This window comes from Bactrocera latifrons, unplaced genomic scaffold (assembly GCF_001853355.1).
Source record: "Bactrocera latifrons isolate USDA-ARS-PBARC rearing strain unplaced genomic scaffold, ASM185335v1 scaffold_88, whole genome shotgun sequence".
Lineage (NCBI taxonomy): Eukaryota > Metazoa > Arthropoda > Insecta > Diptera > Tephritidae > Bactrocera > Bactrocera latifrons.
Genome location: NW_017537578.1, coordinates 789775 through 815837, shown reverse-complemented (window position 1 = coordinate 815837; position 26063 = coordinate 789775). Strand labels below are relative to the sequence as shown.

Sequence of the window (26063 nt, the reverse complement as noted above, 5' to 3'; positions counted from 1 at the left end):
GAAAACTTCCAGCGATAAGGCCCATTTCTGGCTCAATGGGTATGTAAACAAGCAAAATTAAATTACCACATTTGGGACGAATAGTAACTTGAAGATATTGAAGAGCTGACATTTCATTCCGAAAAATCAACGGTTTGGTGTTGTTCGTGAGTCGCTGGAATCATCGGCCCATATTTCATCAAAAATGATGCCGGTGAGAAGTAACCATCAACCATGATAAGGGACTATTTGATGCCAGAAAGTGCAGCTCGTGACCTTGACGGCACCATTTCCCTCACATCGCATCAATCAATGGATTTATTGAGAGAGCACTTCGGTGAGCAGATAATTTCACATTTTGGGCAGGTCGATTGGCCACAAATATCGTATGATACCCCATCGTTAGAATTTTTCCTGTCGGTATATGTAAAGTCTAAAGTCTATTTGGACGATCCCGCTTCCATTTCGGCCTTGAACTAAAACATTATGCGTGTCATTCGCCAGTTACCGGGCGCAATGCTCGAACGAATTTGAAACGCTTCTGCATTTTTTTTTTTTATAGAAAAGTAGGAAATGGATCACCCTTTATAAAAGGTAACGTATAAACGTAGAAACTATTCAAAATGTCAAGAAGATCATGTAATGGATATTAGTATGCGAAGATACTAATGGATTACTATTGTAGATGATTATACCCACCATTACTACTTAGAGATAACTTGTGTAGACTTTTCGCATATCAGTTTCTATAGGACCTTTAGGCACATAAAATTCATAGAAAGCAATTATAGAGTCTAAGAAACAAGATACGGAAGCAATAGTTCCGCCCAGATCTAATACTTCTAGCAAGTTGAAAATTTTAGAACATTAAAACAATTTTAATACAAATTTAAGAAATATAAAAATAAAACTATATGTATGTATATAAATAAAATTACTTAAAATTCTTGCTGCCAACTGTCACCAGAGCGGCCCTACATTTTTGCATGCTGACTTCTTTTAACTGCAGCTGCTGCTTCTATTCACTAGCAAATTTACGCCACGAACAATATAAATAGCGCCCCACTCCAAGTACTTAGTGACAACACTCGAAAATGTTGGGGGATCTAGCGCACATACACACATCTCATATGAATATACTTATGTATAGTATGTATGTGTAGCACATGAAGTGTTACAATCAGCTACTGTTGCCGCGTCAAGTGCAGCGAGCTCACACTCACACACACACATCCATATATGAATTTGTATTGGTTAGGGAGAGGTGTAGGGGGGGCTGAGAGCCTCTCAGTAACTAACAGATTTAGCGAAGCGTAAATATAGAAATTCGCACAGACAAGTGCAGACAGTTTGTGAAAGCAGTTGTTGTTGGCGTTGTTGCGCTGTAATAAAATATGAAATGGGATGCGATGATTGAATTGTATCCGTTGTGTGATTAGTGCTTCTAACCACACTTGATTATATAATCCTAAGATTACTCAAGATTAAGAATGGGTGCCTATTGTTAAATGAAATGTTTTATTTTTTTATAATTAACCCGTTTAAAATGTGTTAAAAGCATATAAATAGTTGGCTCATTGCCACTAATAATACGTTTCCACACATGAAGTGATTTTGGAACCAATCGTACTTTTGGTTTTCTTAGGCACAAACGAGCTTTCAAAATGTTTTCACTCATCCTTCTGATATTCCAATGATGCCAGTAAGATCTCTAACTGTAAATAGTCGATTCTCAAGCAGCAATTCCTATATTTTATTGATGGATGTGGTTCATTGTCGTACTTTCCAAAACTGGTACCTTTCTTCTTTCAAATGAAAATTTCTCATTTTCACTTTGTTTACGACGCCAAAGAATTATTTTATTTTCATCGTTCTATGGACAAGGGAAGTACGTTGGTTTCCTTATGGTAGCGATAGGATAATTTCACCAGAGGTCCTAAGTATGTATAAAATATTTAGCTTATGCCGTGAGCTCTCGTGTTCAAATATAAATGTCTTCCCTACTCTATAGCATAACCTATCCTTTTGCATGTATGTTTTCCTGAAGCTATATTTTGTATACAGACATCTTCTCAAGAATTGTAATTGTTCTATACTAGAAAACCCCAAACACTTTGTTAATCATGATCTTACAGAACTTAGTGATCGTGTCGGCGCCGGAGTTATTACAAAGTTTTTACCACTGGGTATGCACAGTATAAATTCTGAATTCTGGTTTGTTGCAAGTTACAGCTGAGAGCGACACAGCACTATGACATAAGTTGAGAAGCTTAGTTGGACACAGTGCATTTCAAAGGCGATCAAGCAGCCAAACGAAACGAGTTACGTCGATCGCATGTGGTATGTAATGCACGTAGAAATTTCCAGTTTTGATGCAAGTTTTTTTATATTTTTTTTTATTTTTTTGCCGTCACTTCTTCATTGTTTTTATTGGCTTGTTGGCAAACACGCCACAACATACATCAGATAGTCGAAATGCGTTCTGCTGCATTTACTGCATTTCAAGGACTTTTGGGCTGCCCGAATGTGGTCGGTCGTTGACGGCGGCACATGATATCGGGGCGCTGTGGTGTTATAAGACAATGTGAAGGGCCACGGGGGCTACTAAATTGCTGTGGCGTTCGTTGAAGCGTTGCAAAACCGCTGTGCAATCAGACGTATAGCAAAGAGCGAGATAGAGGCGTGCGGTGGCTAAATTATATGTACTGTATATTGTCTTTAGTAGTTCAGTAGTGGCTGTCAAACGCACACATTAGTTACATATACTATACATATGTATGTATGTGCATGGTATGTGCGCTGTCTCTTATACACATCTAGATGTGTATAAGAGACAGGTATATTGTCTTTAGTAGTTCAGTAGTGGCTGTCAAACGCACACATTAGTTACATATACTATACATATGTATGTATGTGCATGGTATGTGCGTGCATATGGTGTGACATGACGGCGTCTGTTGCTGATCGAGTATAGAGTTACATAGATGCGACGCGCTGGTGGCTTCTGGCGCTGCCGCTGCGCACGGCCGTGTAGGCAATGTGTCAGCAACAAGGTAAAATAATATATACCAACTTATATACCATATGCTTGGTAAGAGTATGTGCTGTAAGCTGGGTTCGCAGACACAGTGCTTAGCCACCAGCAGACAGCTTGAGCAACACGCCTGCTGCCGCCCTTGGTGTTGCTGTTGCCGGCCGGTAGCATGGCGTGCTAAGTGTTTGCGCTTAGCTAAGCAACAAAGAAAGAGCAAAACTAAAAGAGGATATGATTAAAAAGAAGGTGTATATATGTATGTGCTGCGCAAAGCATTTGCGGTTGCGCTGATGTGCAAAACTAAACCGTGCAGATTCGGCATGGCAACAGCGCGCTCGGCGGTTAGAAACAGCGTTGACGACAAGGCGACATACTAAAACTGGCACTGGCAAGCGCTTGGGACGCAGCTAAACGGAGGGTGGTAGTGTGCACGAATGCGGGCGAAGGCCTGTTGTGGCGGACATATATATGTATGTGCAACTGTAAGTGGCAATGCCAGCTTCGCAGCGTTACACTGGCGTCGATTGCAACTGGGTTGCAATGCGCTCAACACACATACACGTGTGCGCATGTATGTGTGCCGGTTTTTTTGCTATGCCTCTTCCACTTCACTGCCACTTTTTTGTTCTTTTCTGAAAAGAAAAAAAAACGACAACTTCGCACATTAAATGCACTTCAGCGCTGCGTGTTGATGTAGGTCCAGTCTTTCCAGGTTGCAACTCACGCATACACTCCTGCAAATACATACATACATATAAAAGCACACAGTGCGCTTTTGTTTCATATTGTAGCTTAATGAATGCGAAACTGCGGCGGCGTCAGCGCCGGCATCGTCGCAGGCAGCGCCAAACACACAACACATGCTAGTACTAGCCCATATTGGGTTAAAAGAGAGAGAGACACGTTTTCCATTTTTAATACATACACTTACCACGTATTCAACATTGCTGTACAACGCTTGATCGGGCAATAAAAGGCGCAAGCACGCCGCGCTGCGCTCTGCCCTGCGCTTGCCGCTGCTTTTACGATTTAGTGCCGCACAGCTGCGGCAAATGCAGCAATGATTTCCAGTTGTTGCCCTATGTGCTGCTCCCCTTAGGCCCACAACTAGCAGCATAGCTGCTGGCCAACCTCTTGCCTCTCCTGGCCGATATTGTTGCCTTCAGATATGGGACAGGATGCGTTGCGCGTTGTGAAGTGCTTTGCACGCACTGTACATTTAGCCTACTTAAAATGTGCCCAAATGCATGCGCTTCCATACATACAAACATGCTAAATGTATGTGTGTGTTGCGCCATGTGTCAGTTGCAAGCTGCATTTCAACTGCAGCGAAGACACTTTGTGTTGTAGCGGCCGTGGGACGCTTGAGAAAGCTTGTTTTTTTGCACGTTGTATGCTTTTTGATTTTCGAATCTCATTTTATATTCGCTTCGCTGCAATTTTTGTTTTTCTATACGTGTGTGCGTGAGTATGTGCGTTAACCAGCACTTTGTTTGCTGCTGCGTGATGTTTGCCTTTGAAAAGTAGGCCAAGTTAAAAATGATTTAATATTCCTGTACGCTAATATTTCACGTCACTGAAAAACGAAATTTAACGTAGAACTTTATTTTGGAAGATAAAATGAATTAAATTTTCTTAGTTTCCTTATTTTTGATGGTTTCAATCATGAAATTGATTTTAAGGAGTTCGGACCCAAACGTGTTTGTTATGAAAAAAGTTCTGCTGACTCTCGGTGTAACTTCAGATGTAATAATAGAATTTTTGGTTATACATTGTGACAAAAAAAAAAAGAAAAAAAACCGGAAATTGTAATTACATTTGTCAGATAAATGATATTTCAAATAAAGGACGACCTTCGACTTCTTCAACTGATGATGATGCTTGAAAATCGCTCGACAAATGTTAGAGAGATGGTAGAGAGCTCGACATCTTTCGCTAATGCGTTCAAATGATTTTGGTGGATATTTTGGGTATGAAACGCGTTTTTGCTCGACTCGTCCTGATAAAGCTTGATTTTTTTTTTTTTTCAAAAAGAGTACGATTGTAATCGAATTTAAAGCCAAATACGAAATGAATCGATGGTACCATCATGTTCACCAGGTTTGGCTCAGCGTGACTTTTTCTTATTCCCCAAACTAAAATTGCCACTCCACTTTTTAATCGGTTTTAAGAAATTTTCCAACTATGAAACCCTGAATTTATTTTATGGATTTATTGATTGTAAAACATATGATTTTGTAATACACCTGTAACAATGTAGAGTAAGGAGAGAAAGATATGCGACATAACAAAACTCAATAAGAAATGGGATAGGAAAAGCGCACACGTAAATTTGAAGAAAGCCCTCTTGTCCTGATTTAATCAAATTCGATCTCAAGATGGAATTGTTAGCACAATTGTATTGTTTTCTAAAGCACAGTAATTTGCTTTAAAACTAAATGAAAATTATGTGTCAGACCCCGTAGTTGGTTGCAGCGTTGGTGCAAGTGAAACGCTCCTAACTTTTCTAAGATTTACGGAGAAGCTAGCGAGAATAACGCAACAAGTGCGAACGCCTTCAACTCAAACTGTTTGCCATATAATGTTGAGAAATTTTCTCCCCATTGCATAATATATTTAATGCCGATGAAACTGGATTGTACTACAAGGCGTTACCAAATCAAACCTACAAAGGCAAGTGTGAGGATCCGAAGGTATTCAAAACACAAAAGCAGCGTGTAATACTTCTGTTGGCTAAACCACAATCCTTTAAAAGAAAACAGCTACGACTTTCTTATTATAATAAAAGTAGTGCTTGAGTGACTAGTTTTATTTAGGAAAAATTATGTTGAATCTAAATCAAAATTCGCAAAATCATAAGCAGATATGTCTGATTTTAGACAATGCTCCTTCCTACAATACAGATGAAAATTTATCAATTTACTATTGAAGTTTTGCCACTAAATAGTACTACACTTATACAGTCACTTGATCAAGGTATCATCCACTCATTTAAAATACCGACAAATCCTAATAACAAAATGAAATTTGTTTGTTGGAGGAGGATTTGAATGGTATCTATTATGGAAATCGTGCTTGGAACCTTGTTAAGCAGCAAACAATTAGTATTTATTTCAAAAAGATAGATTTCATGTTGAAGTTAGTTTAAGTTAAAAATTAAACTGCTAATTTAAGGTAAGCATGGGCAATATTCAAGATACATATGAGATTGAGATTGCAGCCACGGAATCCGTAAATTATGCATGATACAAACTTGATAACGATAAATTTAGTACGATAACGAGTTTGTCTGCTTTGGAACCATGTCCAGTGAGGATATTGTTGTGGACGTTTTGGCAGCCAATGGAAATTCAAGTGAAGATGAGAAAATGCTTGCGCAATCTGATATTTGTAACGTTGTTAAATTTTTTTATTTGTTAAAATTGGCCAAAGAACCTTTTCGCGTCGTAAAAACACAAATGCTAAACACACACTAATTGACATATGGAGACCAAAGTTCACACGAAAATAGTAGTTTTACTAAACGGTTTGCACGAAGACATATAAGCTGGTACATGCAATATCGAGAAAGATAAAGAAAAAATAGTTATTTTTATGTTTCCGGCAAGGTAAAATGCTTCCTGAGAGATCGTGTCTATAATTACATCGGTCTAAATTATAATTATATACATAAACAATATATACATATGAAGCTAACTTTAGCGGAATCGTAGAAAACTGTTAAATGATGAGCTTACAAGGGTTCTTTTGAATCAATATAATTCAACTAGTTGAAATTCCTTTTCTTGTGCTGTCATGTGTTCTTTCTGGTTCTTGTTGAATCCCAATAACCGCCTTGAGCAGTATTGGAGTTATTTGATGATGTTCTTTTCACGGATCGGACACCTTACCTAATCGAAAAGAGCTTTGTGTTAACATTTTCGTTGATGGAACATCATTGATATCAACACCTTGACACTTTTTCTTAGATTTGAGATGTTTTCAAGCTATATGATTTTGAAATACCCATACGATTTTAGATCAAAGTTTGATAAGGCATACACTATTCCCTCCATTAAAAATGATAATATAATATGTCCGTAATACCCATACTTTTTCCCGGATGAGTTTTAATATCAAGCTTTTCAACTACTTTTCAGTTATGTATATATGGATGTGGTTCTATATCATCCTTTGAAGAAGCAGTTTTCTCCAAGTTATCTTCTGTAACTGTATGATTCACTGAGTCAGCCACATTAACCCTCCTGATTACTTCTTTGCAAAATGAAACGCATTTATTTAGAGATTTTAAGAATGATTTTCGAATTTTAATTTCAATACTTCGAATGCGAAACTGGCATAAATAACTGTATTAAAGCTTGAATCGTATAATACATAAATTGCGATTTGCGGGGTACATCAAAAGTAAATCCGAGTTTAAGTTTTAATAAAAGCCGATGGAGACATGAAATGTTGGCACTTCGCGCCTTTTAGATGTTTTTAGCAGCAAAAAGCAGTATTTCAGCGAAAAAGTTATATTAAAAATTAGACACACATGACAGCAAAACGAAATGACAAAGCAACTTTCTTTTCGCCAACAAACGCAACGCATAGCTTCCAATTAACCCAAATGTGCCGATGACTGTATGTTGCTTTGCCGCGTATTCGCAACGTCAGAGTTGCACACGCACTCACACACTCGCATATACACACGTGCAGTGGCTGGCTTTTGCAAATCTGCAATGGAACTTCGCTTGCATTTGTCTATTCGCTCGGCTGTGTGTGTGTGTGCGAGTGTATCTCCGGCTCTGACTGTCTGCCTTGCGCACTGTCACATGCGCTGTGCTTTGCATGCGCTTTGTGCGCTTTGTGCGCCGTGTTCAGTGCTAATGTCGTGCGAGGCAAAAGTAAAGGTTTTTTGGGGCATTGACCTAACAACCAACTGCCGCAAGCGGTAGCAGGCACCACCGTCGTCCACGTCAATAGCACCCTTTCAAACACCACATCGCTCGTTCGTTCATATCCAATATTTCTCCCATTGTTGCTGTGCTTGCTTGCTGTAATTGTTGTTGTTGTGATTGTCTTTGGCTATGTGCAACATAATTACAGCCGTTGGTGCCGCATTGCGCTGAGAGCGTTGTGCCGTTGCACACGGAAGCCTGATGATGTCTTAAGCTGCACGCAACAAACACCCAAAACAACTGCAACAACAACAGTAGCGATGCAGCAAACAATCAAATCACACACACATCCGAAGAGAAAGGGGCTTAGTACGTAAGGCGGAAAGGCATTCGGCGCCGGCGGCGAGTGCAGCCAGCATTGCAATGGCTGCCATGCCACCGTGTTGTGGTGTTGATTTCGCTACTGTTGTTGTTGTTGTTGTCAGTCAGCTTTACTTTCGTTTGATAGTTGTAAAAACATGGCGTTGCATCGCCCATACGAATGTTCTTTGCCAGCGAAGAAATGCCAAGCAGAACAAGGCAAGTTTAGCATGTTATGCTTCTTCTTCAAGGTGGATGGTTCGCAATTATGTACATACATATGTATGTATGTGTGTGTGATGATTACATATGTATGTGCAAAAGTTGCAGCTTTAAGATAATCTTATTAAAATAAAAACATTATAGTAAAAATACAAATTTTTGACGTTCCTAAGCTCTGAGCAAACAGTTTGAGGAGCTATTAGGTTAGGTTTTTCACATTAGACCAAAACGGTGTCTTAGTAATGCACTGATTTACTAATATGCGGTTAACGAAAGTACATTCCTATCTCATTCCATCCATTTATAGAGTTCGGATTTTGTTCGTCGAGGCTTTACTTCTCAATTGCCTACTCCGTCCGACGTAGCGCCTTCTTACCTGTTGGTAAAATTTATTCTGATTTGCATTTCGAGGCTGACATTGTTGTTTCTGTTAATGCTGGAATGGACTTCAATGACTTCAGCGGATTTCGGTCTCTTCGGTTTCGGCTCATTTCTGTGTTAATGGATTTGATAAATGCTCTCAGACACTTTGTCAAAGAGATACTTGTGACCTCTCCTCGACGTCGTCTGTATTAAAGATTTAGATAGTTGCCATGAATCAAGCATTGATACGTTTCATACCCAAAACATTATCCAAAATGTGTTGAGCTGATCCATTAAGGATGCTGAGATTTTCTGCTGCCTCACTGATCTCACACGCCATCAAGCATTTTTGCTTTAACTTGTTCGATGTTATCGGCAGTAACAGAGGTGTATGAATGGCTCGCAAGAGACAAGATTTCGATGACTTCTCGATCTCTACTGAATGTCTTGTATCACCTCAGCACTTTTCTTTTTGAAAAAGTAGAATTGCCAAAACGTTGCTATAACATTAAAAAAATGAGAATACTGATTTCTCAAAACCCTTTCTAATAGAGTTTTTACTGTTATAAAACATAATTTATTTTGTTGATTCAAAATCAATTACCGCATTCTGAGAATAACTCTTATATGACTTAACGGACCGTTTTGACTTTCTCACCCTTAATGTTATACGCAACATCGGTTCGTTTCATATGAGAGTTCTTGAACCAATTGATGAACTTTATAAATCTTTATTATCACTTGGGTACAAGACTACAAAAGTCATGTCATGATAGATCGGAAGTACACAAAATTCCTATTGGCACGCGATAGCAGGAACTGTATCGGAATACTAACTCAGCACTGCCTGGTGGCGGAAGACTGCAGGCAAGACTACGCTGAAATCATTTGGAATCCCCACGGTATAATGCACTGAAGGAGGTATCGATTGTGAAGCGACAGAGTCTCTTAAAATTCGAGTCAAGCACAACCATCCTAAAGGATGACTACTTCTATTGGAACTAGAAACTGGTATAGCAAAGGGCCAAAACTGGTATCTATACCTATTATCACCTTCAAAATAAGCTCCAATGACCCAATACAAGCCAACGCTCATTATAATTTTCTATACATTTGTTATAAGTCTCGGCTGAGCCCTCCCAAGTGCAATCAGTGAATTTGGATTTTTCGTGTTCGGCTTTTTTGGTGCCATCTCATCACCAGTAATGATGTGTTTGATTAATTTTTAGGTTTCCAGCACATTGTCAAACATCTGATTTGCGACCTCTACTCACCGTCGTTTTTCAGAAATAGTGTGATATAATTTTATTTGAATAAGTTAAAAATGGTGTTAGCTATTGTAATTTTGACACCGATACTTTCTAAATACGAAGTAGTTCATTGTGAAGCAGTCTGGTCTTGGTCCGGTGGGGGTTTCAACCTTACAAGTAGCGCTATGTTGAACACTATAATACAAATCTCACTGTGAAACTGTTCTTTTAGAGAATAATGAGAGCTTTATTATAATATTGCCGAGTATTGAATATGCATTGTGTATACTTCTATTTCAATTACTACTTTCATATCCTGACAGTTTGATGGCACGTTTATAAAAACCATCAGCCGCATTCAGCCGTTATTTCGAATGAGTATTAACCATCTGTTTGCTTGAATATCTCATAGACTTTGGGAATCCTTTTATGTTTTTAACACCTTCATCTAATTTCATTATTGTTCTTCCGCCATAAAACTGGCATATGTGTATGTCTATATGTGTGTGTGTGTCCGTGTGCTCTTATGGGTGTACCTATTTCACATCTTTAATTTATGGACTTTAAGTATTTTCCTCATTTTAAAAAAGTGACGACAAAACATTCCACAATATGACAAAAACTTTGCATTCTGTCGAAAAACAAAAAGCACGCTGTCTTCAAATGAAAAGATCAGCAAAAAAATCGAAAATCTATAAAAAAAAACATATAAACGCAGCGCGACGTGCAACAACAAAGATATGCAGCTTCATTGCACCGGCGTCAATTTAGATAAAATTTTCCCACCAGCGGCAATATTGCCAACAACAACAAGAAGACAATAGTACCGCATAGCCAATACAATAGAGGGGTGTCCATCTACGCGAAATCTCCAGCGACAGAAAAAATCGAACTTTGCGTGACCCTTGCGCGGCCGTCATTTTGTTATTGTTGCAGGGCGCTGAGGTAACGTGTGGTCATTTTATTATTCCAATATGCGCCTCAAGGAGTCGCACAGGCACACAGCCACTCACACACACACAAACACGAGCGCGCTCTGCATTTGCTTGGCCGCCGCTGCGCTTCAGTTGCAATTGTAGTTGTGTGTGCCTAAAAGCTCATCGTATGCCGAACAATAGAGGGGTAAGCAAGCCACCACACCCCACAGCACCCCACCACCACCTTGTCACACAACGCATTTCAGCTCAAGACGTTGCCGAAACGGTCTTACTCCACCTTTGCTGAGGTACAAGTTACTCATATATCACACAAAAAGATAACTGCGCGTGTGTGTGCGTGCGTGTGTGATTTTATTATGCCAGCGTCTTTGATATTGCTGCTGCTGCTTATCAAAAATATACGCCCATAGTTTTTCATTGCCTCGGTTGCGCTGCCGCGACTACTGCTGCTTGCTGACGGCGAAGTTAATGATGGTGGGGATGGTGTGTAGCGCCGGTGACCATCAACGGCGATTGAATTGAATGTGACACCAACCGCATTGAGCGGCCGAACCTGAAGCCGAACAACGCATATTCCTTCAGCCGCATCTTCTGCCTTGGCGTTTTTTCTTAGACGCGGCCTCATGAAGCGTACCATAAAAAAAGAAAAAAACAACAACAACAGTAAAAGTAGTGTGCTTTAAATCGCGAACGGTTGGCGCAGAATGATAGCGAATAAACGCCAAAATGATTGCATGAAACAGAGAAATAAGGTTGCGCCTGCGCGCGAGCGTTTGAATAACAAAAATGGTTAGCGAAAAGAAAAAAAAAAATTTCTTTAAGGATTTGTTTTATTGTTGTTTTATATATAATACATATAAATATATATATTTTTTGCTATGTGTGCGCTTCTGCTTATGCATTAAAAATGCAAATGTTGTTGAATATGCACAGCTTTCTTGCCGATTTTGTTTGCTTGCCGAATTTAAGATTTTAGGTAAACATTATTTGCATTGAAGTGGTGTTGCCTTGTGCACATACATACACGCACGTCTGCAAATATACAAAATTATGTGATTTCACAAGGCCTTGTAAAGAGCAGCTCTCGAATGGGGGGTCGCGGGAGGTGGGTTGGTGTCTTTCTACGATTTGCTATGTTCTTTCTTCGTCACAAGAAATCGATTAATCATTGTCCTTGCGTAATTGTTGATGCACATAAACGCACATAAGCATTATATTAATTATGCTTGTGCATATTAGACCGGATCGGTCACAATATCACCACATTTAAAGTTCTTATGGAGAGACTTACAAGGTCATATTCGTCCACGGATAATGATGAAACTATCGTAAATTCAGATATTTTCAGTATTATTTTATTGAAAACGTCATTTTTAAGTATTCCCTTAGAAAACAGGCAAAACTATACCTCTCTCCTTTAAATAAGGAATATACGATTTGTTATGTTTAGAGCTGAGAACGTCTCGAGCAGTAAAAACCTTGACGAAATTGAATTACCAAAATAGGCAGCAACTCTTCCAAAGAATATTTATATGATCTTTAAATCTTGTTTAGAGAGACCTTTGTATACTGCACATTCTATTGAATTTAATTTACAAAGGGTTTAACTCACGCTGTTATTTTTGCACAACTACTGTTTGAACTTTAATCACCGAAAGAGTTCCTAACTATACGAGTAATAGTATATAGCTTAATATTAATTACAAATTACATATATATAGCTCATCATTTAATACTTTATTTCAAAATTATCAATAAATGTAAACGAAAAGGGCAGACCATATTGATCTTTAGATTCACACACCTGAGGAGGAACTTAATAGTTATTCAACTCATAGAACGTAGCAATCATCAAACCCAACTATTAACCTATTGGGTTTGCGCATACTACGATCAGCGTTTTATATGAACTCCAACTTTTTGCAATTTTATAAACTTTCACATGAATATCAATATAATATCAATGTCAATATCTACATATATTGTATATCGGGTTGTCCAATAAGGATGATGTGATTTCTAAGTGTCGTTTTGGGCATTTTTAATATGTCATAATCTGTAATTTCATGGGGAGCGGCATAGATCCGATGCTAACCAACCTTTTATAGCCTCAATTGGAAGTAGTTGTCCTGACATCATTTGGTTCCAAAAATCGGGGCTACATAAAAAGTTTGAAGATTTCATTACTTCAAGTTTCTGTAAAAGAAGACGTGGATACCATTTGAATGATGTTTTATTCAAAACTTTTATTTAAAACTTAATTATATATCTATATGTATCTATAGTATATTGCATTTATACTAACCCACGATGCGAACTACGGAGAGTTTCCCCCCAAAAGTTAAAAGTTATACATTATTTCCATCATAAATGACAACACTCCGCGAAGAAAAAGACTCTGAGTTGCAAGCACAAAATTATATAGTTCTCCTCCCAAAAATTCTGCTCTGGATCCGCTCCTATACTAACCTGAATTTAAACCACCCCTGCCAAACTATAACTTTAATGTACCAATCCACGTTTTTACGGAGGTTAATTATACGCCCTCGTATTCCTTTACACGATAAATATAATTAATTTGCTGAAACAGCATAACACAATGTAACTGCTCAAAATATCTAAACAGTTATGACTAAAGAAAATAACATGCTATATGATCCTTTTATAAATGTATTTTGTATGTTTTCAAGGAATTAAGTAAAAAGATCTTTATCTTAATTCTGATCGATCAGTTTGTTCTGAACAAAATATTCGCAAATTGTAGCACAGCCTTGAACAATAATCTGTGTAAAAATTTCATGAATTTATCTTGTTAAACAAAAAGTGTTCCTTACAAGAACATGCTCTTAGTCCATCGTTATGTATGGCAGTATATACGACTGTGGTCTAATATAAGCGGATCTTACAGATAAGAGAGCTTGATTGACAGACGGGCGTGGCTAAGCCCACTCAGTGCATCTGTCTGATCATTTGTCTATGTATAGTATATTATTTATAAGGTCTCTAACGCTTCCTGGTGTGAAAAACTTCGTAGCAAACTTAATATACTCTATGCATTGTTCAGGATATAATAAATATTTATTTTTCAGTTGCCAGCAGTCTTTCGAAATAAGTGTGTCGGAATAAATATGTAATTTTAAATGCGAAAATTGAAGTTGAATATAAAACAAAAATCAGCTGATTTGTCACTTTTTCAGATTTTTTTTTGTTGCTACTGTATGAAAAGTCCTAAAAACTGCAATATGTGGTGTGAAGAGATTTGAGAATTTACTACTATGAAAATGGTGTTGCCTGTTTTAAATATAAATAATAATCATTTGTAAATGAGGAAATGTCTTTAAAATCCTTAAAATTTGCAAGTATTTCGTATGAGTGAAAAATCTAGAACATAATCTAATGTAGTAACTGGAATGATGGACTCAAAGTTTAAAATTCAAGAAATGTGCTACCGCAGCAAATTCGAAAAATTTTGTGAATCAATTATTTACATGTGAACATCTTAGGTACATGCAACAATATTTGACACACATCCGTATCGCCACTCGTACCATCGCAATTTTTCCACAAACAATCCTTTTGCAATTGCTGGACAACACAGACCATCCGCAACATCCCTTTTGCCTTTGCATGCCACCACTTTCCACGGCATGCCGTCACTGCTGTGCATACTTACTTCACCCTGCCACAAGCTTATTTTGCCACACACTCGCCTTGTGTGTACGTGTAAGAATCGAATGCAGACAAGTCCTTGTGACAATCCCTCCCTCCGCCGCCGGTGTAGATTCATTCGCCACATAAAAAGGAAAAAACCTACGTTATAAGAAAAAAAAAAACTTTATTATTTCGTTGTTGTTGTTATTGTGTGCATTATTTTTGTGATTGTTTTCCCTTTTTTTTTGGGTACATTTCGTTTGTGGAGCGGCAGTTGCTCGATTCGCGATCTGAGTCGCGGCGCTGCGGTGCCGACTCGCCAAACGAAGTGTTGAATGTCATTTTATTATATCAAATAGATGGACGGATGCGATGCGATGCGTTGTGTATATGTTGGTATGGGGGTATGTGGGTATGTCGACATAAGTGCTGGGTACCAAAACGAAAACTGTGGGAATGAAAACAGGATTCCTCTTCGACAAAATTACGATGGTCATCTTGTGTGTCAGCATCGTCATTTGCATTGATACCGACACACCGGTACACCAGTACACCGGCACAGTAGCGGTGCAGGGGTACTTGCAGGCACAAAGTGACGTGTGGCCTCGCTTAATTTTCTCCATAGTGGTACATTCGTTGGTATCTAGTAAGTTCGTATATAAATTATGCATTTTATCGGCATACACGATTTTACTGAAATTTATTTGATTTTTATTTATAGAACTACATACTCGTTGAGCAAAATTAGTAGCTGTAAGTACATAGGCGCCCATATTTCATCTTTTGAATATTAGGTGGAGCCCAGAGTGCTGCTGTTTCAAATTCGGCATGCATGAACCGCAATGTAGCTTTTAAGCTACAGTAGCCGCATAAATGTCTAGTAAAATTTTGGTTTATAGTTTTAAGAAATTTATTCTTTTGGTTTCCACTTAGATGAAATTCAGTAGGAAAGAAGCTTGCAGTATAGCTTATAGCGGTTTGCTCTGAGCACGATATTAAGGTCATGAATACTGTAATATTCCAAGAAATCTTTTTGAAATATGTATATTCAGTTTTTGCCATAAACTTTTCGTAGCCCTGTTTTGTTTCTTATCAAATGTGTATTAAAAAGCTTCTTTCGTTCTAAGGGCCTCCGAAGTCACTAAGTGTAACTAAGCTTAGTTTCTTGCCAAAATATTGCACAGTTTGCTTCCGGCGAAGGATTCCATTCATGAGATTTTCTCGATTAGCTTTATTATTGCAACTAACAATACGTTTTTCCTAAGGCTATACTGAGCCATGCTACGCCCATCGAACCCTTGCTTCTATCTGATATCACCCAACCACACAGAATATAGGTATAGAACGCCAGTCTACTGAAATTTAAGAAGCAGAACGTATAGATCATGTTTTTAATTTCCAGTCATAGTATTGCAATTCATCATGCTTACCTGAGCCAACAAAATGCTCAATATTAAAATCTTTTTCTGGCTTTTTTCAAAGTAGTAGAATCCAGTCTCTCTGCGCTTTCTATCCCACTCCATGCTCTTGGTAACTTAGAACTTGACAAATTTGCCGGGCCATGATCCGGAGGATTCTGATGTCAATGTCTGTCGCAATTTGCAGACAGACTGGTCGATTCTGAATAGAGCTTTCGCACAGTTAGAAGGCCAAATAAAAAGCAATTTTTTCAGAATTTTTTCTGAGAAAATTAAATGTTTTGTTGCACAAATTTTTACACGTATTATGGTGTCTTAACTATATTTTAAGACTTAATGTTAGTAAAAATATTTATGTGGAAGGGGGAACTACAGCCAATACCCGCGATCGCCTCTACTAAACGACGTTTTGCGGTGACTACCATATCTCCGAACTGGATTCTCTGAAATTGAAAAAACCAAACAGATTTCGTTAAAGTAATATTAAATCTAGTAATTAATCGGAGGAGTAAGCAAAATAATTTTTTTTTTTGACAAAATGGCGTATTCTCGAAAAAATTAAAATATTTTTACTAAAATTTCGGCCTTAAATTTTTTATTAAAAAAATATTTTTACCACTAAGAAAGAATCAATATAGAAACATTACATTATTTTCACCCTGATGGGTTTATGAAAATGTGCAAGATGTGTTTTTGGGTCCTTCCGGTTTTTGGGAATGTTACCTACTAGTCCATATTTCTAAAATAAAATAAGTATCAAAAAATGCTATAAAATCATAGTATTCAAACTTCATCAATTAAAATATACGATTCAATTGTTATACTATGTGTCTGCATTTTTTAACGGAATGGATCCTTTTTCTTCAAGTAGTGTCCTAATCTCATAATTTTAATTTCTTCATCATCGACATGATTTTAAATTTAAATATTTCATGCGGAAAGACATCGTGAGTTTTACTCGAATCATTTCAATGACCAAATGGACATCTCACTTCTCATTTCAACAATGCTTTTTGAGAAATATTATATGAAGGAGCGCTCGTCTAAAAAAAATAACAGTTTATTAAATCATTCACTTGGAACAGATTATAACAGTGATGACAATGCCATATTATGACCATATGATGAATTCGCGTCAGTATGACTTCATACCGTACACACCTGTTTGCCGCACAACAAAAGGCATCAGTCAAAGTGACAACAAGACATGGAGCAAGCAGCCAGGCAGTGTGTTGTCATTGTTGCAGTGTTGAGGCGACCTAGAGGGATACGATTAGGCAAATCATGCGAGATCTTATCGCTTATCGTGACGCTCCAAGCACAAAAAGCACACACAGGCACCAACAACAACGCATTGCATATGTGCGAATGTATGTGTGTATGTTGTCACGAATGGCCGAAAGTTAATTAATGGCAGAAGAAGAGCATTGTAGAGCGATTGCATGGCACGGTAGCCGCGGGCAGGCAGAGCAGGCAGGGTGAAGAGGCAGTGCGAATAGCTTTAAAAAATGCAGTTAATTGAAATGTTCCACAGGCATATCTGATGGCGATACTTAAGCGCTAGTAACTGCACAAAAATTGAGGGTAAGATGCACGAACGGACGGGCATGGCGAAGAGGCCGCTAAAGCAATGAAATGGAGAAAAAATGAGACAACTGCGGAAAAGAGTACTTAACTGAGTTACAATGCATAAGATTTGTTTTGCAAAAAAACAAAAAAAAAAAAAAAAATTAAGAAAAATGCTAGAGTCAAAAATAGCCATTGCTCTTTGCATGTGGATTCGTGTGAAGAACCTGGAAGAGTTAAAATTTTGCCACTGCTGTTGTTGTGGTGGCTATTTTGCCGCTCTAACTGCATTTACCAGCGCCTGGCTGCAAGAGAGAAAGCCAAGCCAAAAAGTTTAGGAATAAGTGAGGAAATGAGAAGTTCAGTAGCGGCAATGCAACGCCGTACGGCCCGCAGAAGCGATTGCATAGCGACGACGCGACAAAATATTGGCACAAGCGCATATATACACAAACATAGTAGCAGCTCAGCGCAAGTGCTTCAGTGTGAGCTCGAATTCGCTGCACCGGCCGGCCAAGTGAGCAAGAACGGCTGTATGGGTGCCTGCTTGGGTGTATATGTGCGAGTGCAAAATGCTACTCTGTGGACGGCAATGAGCTACGGAAGAGAACAGCAAAACAAACAGTTAAAACTTAGCAAACTTAGCTCAAAATACAAAGTGATAGACGAACTACAATAGAAAGACGGAAGTTGAAAAGCAACAACAAAAACAATTAGCAAGAATATGGAACTATGTGCATAAGGGTTGGCGAAACTGTAGAGCGCTGCATGCTGAGACCGGCAACCGCACGCACACAAGCAAACACCATCACACTCGCCACACACGCACACTAACAGCTTTTCGACGAGACAAAATGCACTCACACTAATGCAACTCCTGGCGAATGCAACTGAAGAGAGCACAGCGAGCGCAAGCTTTCTGGCAGCTATGGCAGCGGCAGCAAAAAATGTGTGTAGCGAGGAAATGAAGAAAAAATAAGCACGCACACATACATACACACATTTGCAAAAATTTGCGAGTATGGCCGCAAACTGCAGCAACGACGCCGCAAATGCGCAGAAGCCACTCAGGCAAGGCAGACAAGGATTTCAGATACACTTTTGCGCTACAATACTTGTGCAGCGGCAAACGCCATTGCCGCCGGTGCCAATTAAGCACACACGCGCAAACACACTTGCATACACGCTCATTCACTCACTTAGTTTGGCAGTTTTGCACTCCGCCACTCTTTTATCGCTGCCAAAGCGCAATTGTTTTTGGCACTCTGGATTTTTTGTCGATAGAGCAGCAGCAGCAGCAGCAGCGAGGCTGAGCCAAGAACCAGAAGAGTCGTCGATGAGACAGAGTCGTTAGCCAAAACGTCAGACATCAACGCAACCGCTACACTTAGCCACAGTATCGCGGACGGACGACGATGAGAAGATATCGCAGGCACAAATATCTAAAAATTTTCACAACTTCAATTGGATAAAATCTCAACCAAAATACGGGCACAATTATACTTTTGTCTAAATATAAAAAATTTTCAAATTTTGCAGTATAAAATAGAAAATTTTCAAAATTCAACAGCGCCAAGCAAAATACACAATCTAAAACAAAAATTGTCATAATTAGCAAAAACTAAGGCAAACAACAATTCGGACGCAGCAAAAACGCAAATTCAACACGCAACGTCTGAGAAAACAAATCGATTTCGAAAAGTTTGCATTTAAACGAAAAAATTCGGAAAATTTATGTAATTTTCGGTTACCGTTATAAGCGTTTTGCAACAACCGTTAGCCGCAGCGCAAAACAACAGTGTCCGCGTATACTCAACTCAAAATAAAAAAAATTAAAATTTATTTTTCGAAAACAACAACAACATCATTGCAGCAGTAAACGAGTAATAAAGTAAACAAACTAAATTTACAGTTCGCAGTCTACATAATACAGCAGCAACAACAACAGCGTTGTGCAGGATTAGCAAAGTAATTTTAATGAAAAAAATTCCAACAAAATTATTGCCACAACAAATAATTTACCACACTAAATAAGTAAAATAAGTTTTCATACTACCTACGCCTTAGTGTCTACGTTCTAAGTTAGTTTTTCAACTTAAGCTTGCATAATTTTTAAACTTTTTTACGCCTTTTTCTAATAATACAAACTTGTTTTAAGCTAATTTGTTTACTATAAATATTATTACGCGCGTTTAAGTTAATTGTTTTAATTATAAAAACTTTAAAAATTTAATACAATAAGAACTGAAACATTTTGACCTACGAGTGCGCAAGTAAAACTATTTAAAGACTGTTTCGTATAGTCAGAGAAAGTTATGAGTGCTTGATAGCACATATTTGTGAAAAGTACACTGTGAAGGATACTTAACGATTACAATAAATTAAAAAAAAATAAAGAAAAATAAATTAAATAATTAATTTTAAGCGCTAACAGACGCTTTTAGTGACAAAGAAAGCATTAAAAATATTTCCAAAGACAAAATAATTAATTTTTGTATTTTTTGCTGCGGCAAATTTTTACTCTCTGTGCCCCCAAGTGCGTGTAATGATTGTTTAAAAAAATGCAGCATTATGACGCGGCGTGCGCAAATTACCTAATTGATTATATGAAAACATTGGCGAAAAGTGTGGAAAATAATACTTGAAGATCGTGAGCGACTCAAGCAAAAGGCATAAACACAAATACAAGTGTGAAAAATACTAGTAAGAGCCAAGTAACAAATAATTAAAAATAATTAAAAAAAAATGAAATAAAGTGAGTGAGAACACGCAACAAAGTGACAATCGCAGAATAAAAAACAAAATCAAGCAATTGAAAACAAAAATATTTAAAAATAATTAATTAAAAAATTAATAATTAAAATAATGAAATAAAAAATAACAATTACAAAAATAATTAATTAATAAAACAATTAATTAATGAAAACATAATTAATCAAGAAAAATTAAAAAAAAATTATAAATACAGAAAGAGTGACTTTAAATCACGCAAAAAAAAAAAATATTTTATTAAACAACAACAAAAACACAAATCTACAACAAAAAGCAATAAACTTGGCAATTCACAACCCATTTACTAACCATAGACATAGAAACGCCGGATTAGCTGTACATTTGTGGAGAAACGCTTGCAACGGCAACGCAAAGGTTGTGAAAACTTGTGAAAAACAAAGAAATCTGATTGTTTTACTACATATGATAACACAGCTATTATCAAACTATAGCAGAGACTGCATGCATACATATAAAGTGCATGCAAATTTGCTATAAAAACAGCAAATATTACAAAAACAAAGCATACAATTTCGCAAAAAAAACATAAAAAAATAAAACAGTAAAATTTTATTTAAAAAACAGAACAAACCACATATTTATACTGTGAAAATTGTGAGTGAAATATAAGAAGTGCAGCGTAATGCTATAAAAAACAGCTGATTTTTGCTATAAAAAATAATTATTGTGTGCCTAAAGCTAGAAGAAAGTGAGAAAGATAACGCTCACCTCACTGTGAATTTCGAACTGACTGCTACAACAATTCAATACGCTTACAACGCATTTGAAAAATCTATTATAAATTTCAAAATTTTATAAACGCAATTAACTTGCAACAAAAACGGAGTTATAGCAGGAAGAGCAGTCCCACTTGGAGAGAGCAGCCATTGTCAAGTTGCTTAGTGCTGCCTTAACACGTGGCTAATATAACAACTTTCTAAGCTACTAAGTATAGCGAAGCAGAAAAGGCGGTAAAAAGTGCAAAACTGCAAAAAAAGTAAAAGAGAGGTACAACGCACTTAGAACTCGCGGAGCAAGTATTGGGATCACCATAATAGCAACAATTTTAATTACTTAGCAACAGCCGCTCGAGATAGTTCGACGACAGCTTTTGCAAAACGCAAAGCTCCCCACAAGCTCACTGACTATACACGCCCACTCTGGCGTACGCGCGCTCTCTCGCCAATATTTTAAGCGCTTACTGCAATTTTGCAACAACAAGGAGCTAATATAATGAAATAAAACTGCATTGAGACTAGATACAACGAGCGATTTAGAATCATTCGGTCGTTGCAAGTTCGACAAGACTTAAGCTGCATTGGAATCGTCCCTGTATTAGTGTTGGTGCAAAACGTACACGAGCGCTAAACATACGCCTTAGCGAGCACAGATACGAGGAGAACACATTGTAGCCGGACGTCAGTGTTTGAGGAACAAAAAGAACGACGACAACAACACCAACAACACTAACAACATAATCGTATTAATCACAGCAGCGATCGTAAGTGCAGGCTTTTTTTGCTTTCGCCAACAACAACAACACTTGCGTATATCAGCGACAGCTTTGCCGACGGTGAAGCGCATTCGTTGCTGTTCGTCGGTCTAAGATCGGCGCTGCTGCAGTAATTACATCGTTGCATTCGATTGCATTTCGCAAACGCGTTGAGAGCAGATACGCTCTCGCCACCACCACAAATATCACCAGCAGCACTACCAGTACCACTACTAGTGCAGCCATCACACCGAACTACGAAGCTTTACAACGGAAACCGGCCCCAACAAGCCGGCGGCACAGCACTACATATTGAATTGTGATCAGTTCATTGCTGAAACGCATCATACTTTGGCGCGCACGTTCTCAGACGCTGCGAAACGAAGCAATTTTTTTTTCTTTGTTTGCACTGCACCCGATTGCAACGAGCCGAGAAAGTGCATCCGATTCATTGCTGTTGCTGTTGTTGCTCTCGCATAGAGATTTGAATTCGACAACCGGTGTTGGTACGGCGACGAGCGATTCAGTCGGTTAGTGTGCAAATAAGTAGTATCCGGAGCAGGAAGGCAGCAAACTGACGACGGTCAGCGCAAACGAATTGCAGTGAATCAAAATTTTATTAGAAAAATATAATTAGAGAAAACCAAATTGGCTAAAACAAAACACAAAAATAATAGACGTGAATGTGGTGAATGCAAAAAAAAGTTGTGTAATCAGAAAAGAAAAAGAGCTTTAGATGCAGCAGTAAAATCAGCGTGGAAAATCCGCAATTGAAACGACAAAAAAAAATTTGCTACCACGGCCAAGTGCAACGAGGTCCATTCACTGCACACAGCAAAGTTCAGCGCTAGCAACAGCCATAACCGCCATACGAGCACGAGCAACTCGAGGAGAAGCAGCAGCAGCTGGAGCGGCAGTAGCGAAAGAGCACACTCATTGCATTGGCATTACTTGGTGATCCGTGACGTGTACCCCCTCGTACAAGTTTAATAGGTACATCGTCGTCGTTCCAGATTCGCGTTTCGTTTCGTGTGATCGCCGCGTGGCAACGTGCAGTTCGCGTCTGCAACCAACACGATTGAGAGTCAATGAAATTGGCAAATCGACAAACTGTGCAGGGAATCTGCAAGTGAACGGCATATGTGAAAAACGTGTTCAAAGTGCTACGAAAAAGAACCTTCATCAAAAAGTAAATCGTATAAATACGGTGTATAAGAAGAGAAATTATATTAAAGCATAGAACAAATTATTAAACTTAAAAAGTAAATTTTAAACAATTTCGTGCTGTTTGAAATTTAGCTGTGAATTAAACGAGCAAAGCAAACTACAGCGCAGAAATCAAGGCGTATTGGTAGAAGAAGAAAAGCAGAAAAGCCCCATCAACGTGTTCTCTTAGTGAAATTTTATACATTTGTTTGAATATTTTTGTGTGCATTGACCGTTTTGTTTTAGTTTTATACTATTTGTTGTTAAATACTACCAATACATCACATAAATATATACTTAACTCTAAGCACAAGCGACTACATTACATATTTACATTGATATTATAAGAAAAGGAACAAAATAACAGCAACAAACGAAACATAAAAGGAAAACATAAAAACAACGCAGTCCAAACTTCTTTTGGTGGTGTTTCTACGTGCCTCTACATTACATTAGCTTACTAGGATCAGCAGTACATAAGGAATAAACAACAAGTCTGTCTACATTTTCAAACGTGCATTAAGGATAAAACAATTAGTAAGTGCCTTGCTAATATTTTTTTGGAAATATTGTAGTTATTGCTTATAAAAGTATGAAACCATAAATTTTGCCGGCTGCACCGTGAACATTTTTTGAAGTTTCATAGCCTTAAAGAAGTTTCTCTGATGTTGCTTAAAATAAAATTAGTAAAATAATTATTGTATTAATGGATTTGGTAGTTAGACCTACTGTTTTTGTAAACAAAAGTTAAAGCAGACCTGAGTTTTTTGCTTAAAAAAACATGTCAGAAAAACAAATTATTTTTCCTTTTAATAAATTTCATATTTTTGAAATTTTAATTTATTATTTTTGAAATAATAAATTTCATATTTTGATATATGGCCTATTATACATATGTATTTGTTCTAGATTTCAATGTCTGTTGGAAATCACTTGAAAAAATATAGGCCGAGTGCGGTGTTTATGAGAACTATGTATGATTAACATTTTTTTATACTCTATAGTAAAAAAAATTAAATTAAATATATTTTTTTACATTTTTTTATATAAAAAAAAATAAAAAAAACGTTAACTAATTTAATTTTTTTTTTTTTCTTCAAAACAACACTTTTTATTTTATTTAATATATTTTTGGTAACTCCGTGATCTTCAATTTAACAAACAAAAAACAAACTTCGAATGCTTTCTTAGAAAATATAATTTTAAACTATTATGTAACTAACGATCCAATTAGAAACGCTGCTCATACAATACTACTGCAAGTCGTTCGGCTAATTAAATGCATTTTCAACAATTTGTTCATAGTGTGGCAAATATTAGTGTAAACAGCGAAACTTTATTGGAGAAATTTTACGACGATTTTTACGATAATGATGTCCATAAATACAGGGTGATTTCTAAAAAAACACTAATAGTTTACGAACTTTATTTGTTTTATATTTAATGAAGTACAATCGATGCAATGAAGAAGACGCAGAAACAAACTCGATGAACCCAATTTTCGAGTACTCTTTTCACTAAACCAAGTCGTATGTCATGAATAGTGAAATAACTTCAAATAACCCCACAAGAGTACTTAAATTAAATAACACAAGAGTTAATCTTCTTGGAGGCCATCCAAAGTCACAATTTCTTGAAATTATCGAATCTCCAAACTTACTGACACAATGAAAAAATATTACAGATCGTGACATATTAAAAATGGCCAATGGAAAACACTGTATGTCCAAGGTGTATTCTACTAGATTCGTAATATGTTTAGATTATATTCCTTTTTTAGTTCGAAAAAGCACATTTGCGATAATATTATTTCAAAAATATATCCATTGAAGGATTCCAGCATCGAAAAAACAAACAAAATTTAAATATCTATTGTATTTTCAATGTGGTTAGAAATGATCAGCAATAGCGGAGAACAATATTTATAAGATAGTGCGATCATTCGCCATTTTTCTAATCGCCGATTTTCGTTAAATCAACTTATCTTGAGTTAGTATTTTGTATTTGAGTAGTATCTATGTTATGATTCATACTGTTCTTTGTTCCACAAGTTAACTACGTGTAAGTGTGGTCTAGAAAATCAGCTTCATTATAATAGTAATATGTTAAAAGTTAGTTAGTTTGTCGCAAAATAATAAAATAAAATAGTTTAGGGGGTCAGCGTGACGGCCTGTTTTTTGGTGATTTTTAAGGTTTTTGTGGAGGCCAGTAAAGAGATAAAGCTTTAAGATAAACTATAATTTTTTGCATATATTTGGAATGTATAAATATAAACTTGAAGTAAAAAATATTATGTAGATCATGAATTACAGCGTGCTGAACACCCTCTGCTCAAAAAAAGGACAACTTATCCCACTGATTACGATTCACTACTTCAAATTACTTACATAATATTACACATGGCAACATTTTCAGGTTCTGCGCTCATATATGAACAAGTTTTAACCAATATTAAATCTTTTTCACTCTTGATCCATTTTGTTTCGTGTTTCATTCACGCCACTGTAAATTTTCAAAAATGTTGTTACGTAATTTTGGATTTTAAGTGACGATATGCTCTATATACTCTATAATTTCAAGTCATTCGTACAAGCCTTTTTTGAGATACGATTAAAATTTGGTAAAGTTAAAAGTTCGCTTAAACAACAGCCGAATAGCTTCTAACTGCTGTATATTTAAATTTATGAAAAATCAAATCGAAATCAAACATATTGCTTTATAAAAAGTACAAATCATCACTTAAAATTCAAAATAACATAACCCTACCTTTCGTAAGCTTATAAACAAAGGAAAAACAATATAATAGAGCCGTTCATACTGAAAAAAAATTTAGTTTTGGTTATGGAATGGTTATATCTGAAAATTGTATGCAACAATATGTAATATTGTATGTTGTAATGAATCGTAAGCAATAAAAACTCTATTTCGATTT

The 26063-nt window shown here is 37.0% G+C and overlaps 1 protein-coding gene across 15 annotated transcripts in view; it reads left to right on the top strand.

Annotated features, from left to right (window-relative positions):
• Nucleotides 1-26063, top strand: part of LOC108977373 (heterogeneous nuclear ribonucleoprotein R) — a 127667-nt gene that overhangs the window by 39970 nt on the left and 61634 nt on the right. Inside the window, exon 1 of one of the 15 annotated variants that reach the window (XM_018947007.1) lies at nucleotides 20653-23668. The exons of the other annotated variants lie outside the window; for them this stretch is intronic. The gene's annotated coding sequence lies outside the window, so the exon portion shown is untranslated. Of the gene's footprint in view, nucleotides 1-20652; nucleotides 23669-26063 lie in introns of those variants that run through there. 15 annotated transcript variants of the gene reach the window in all.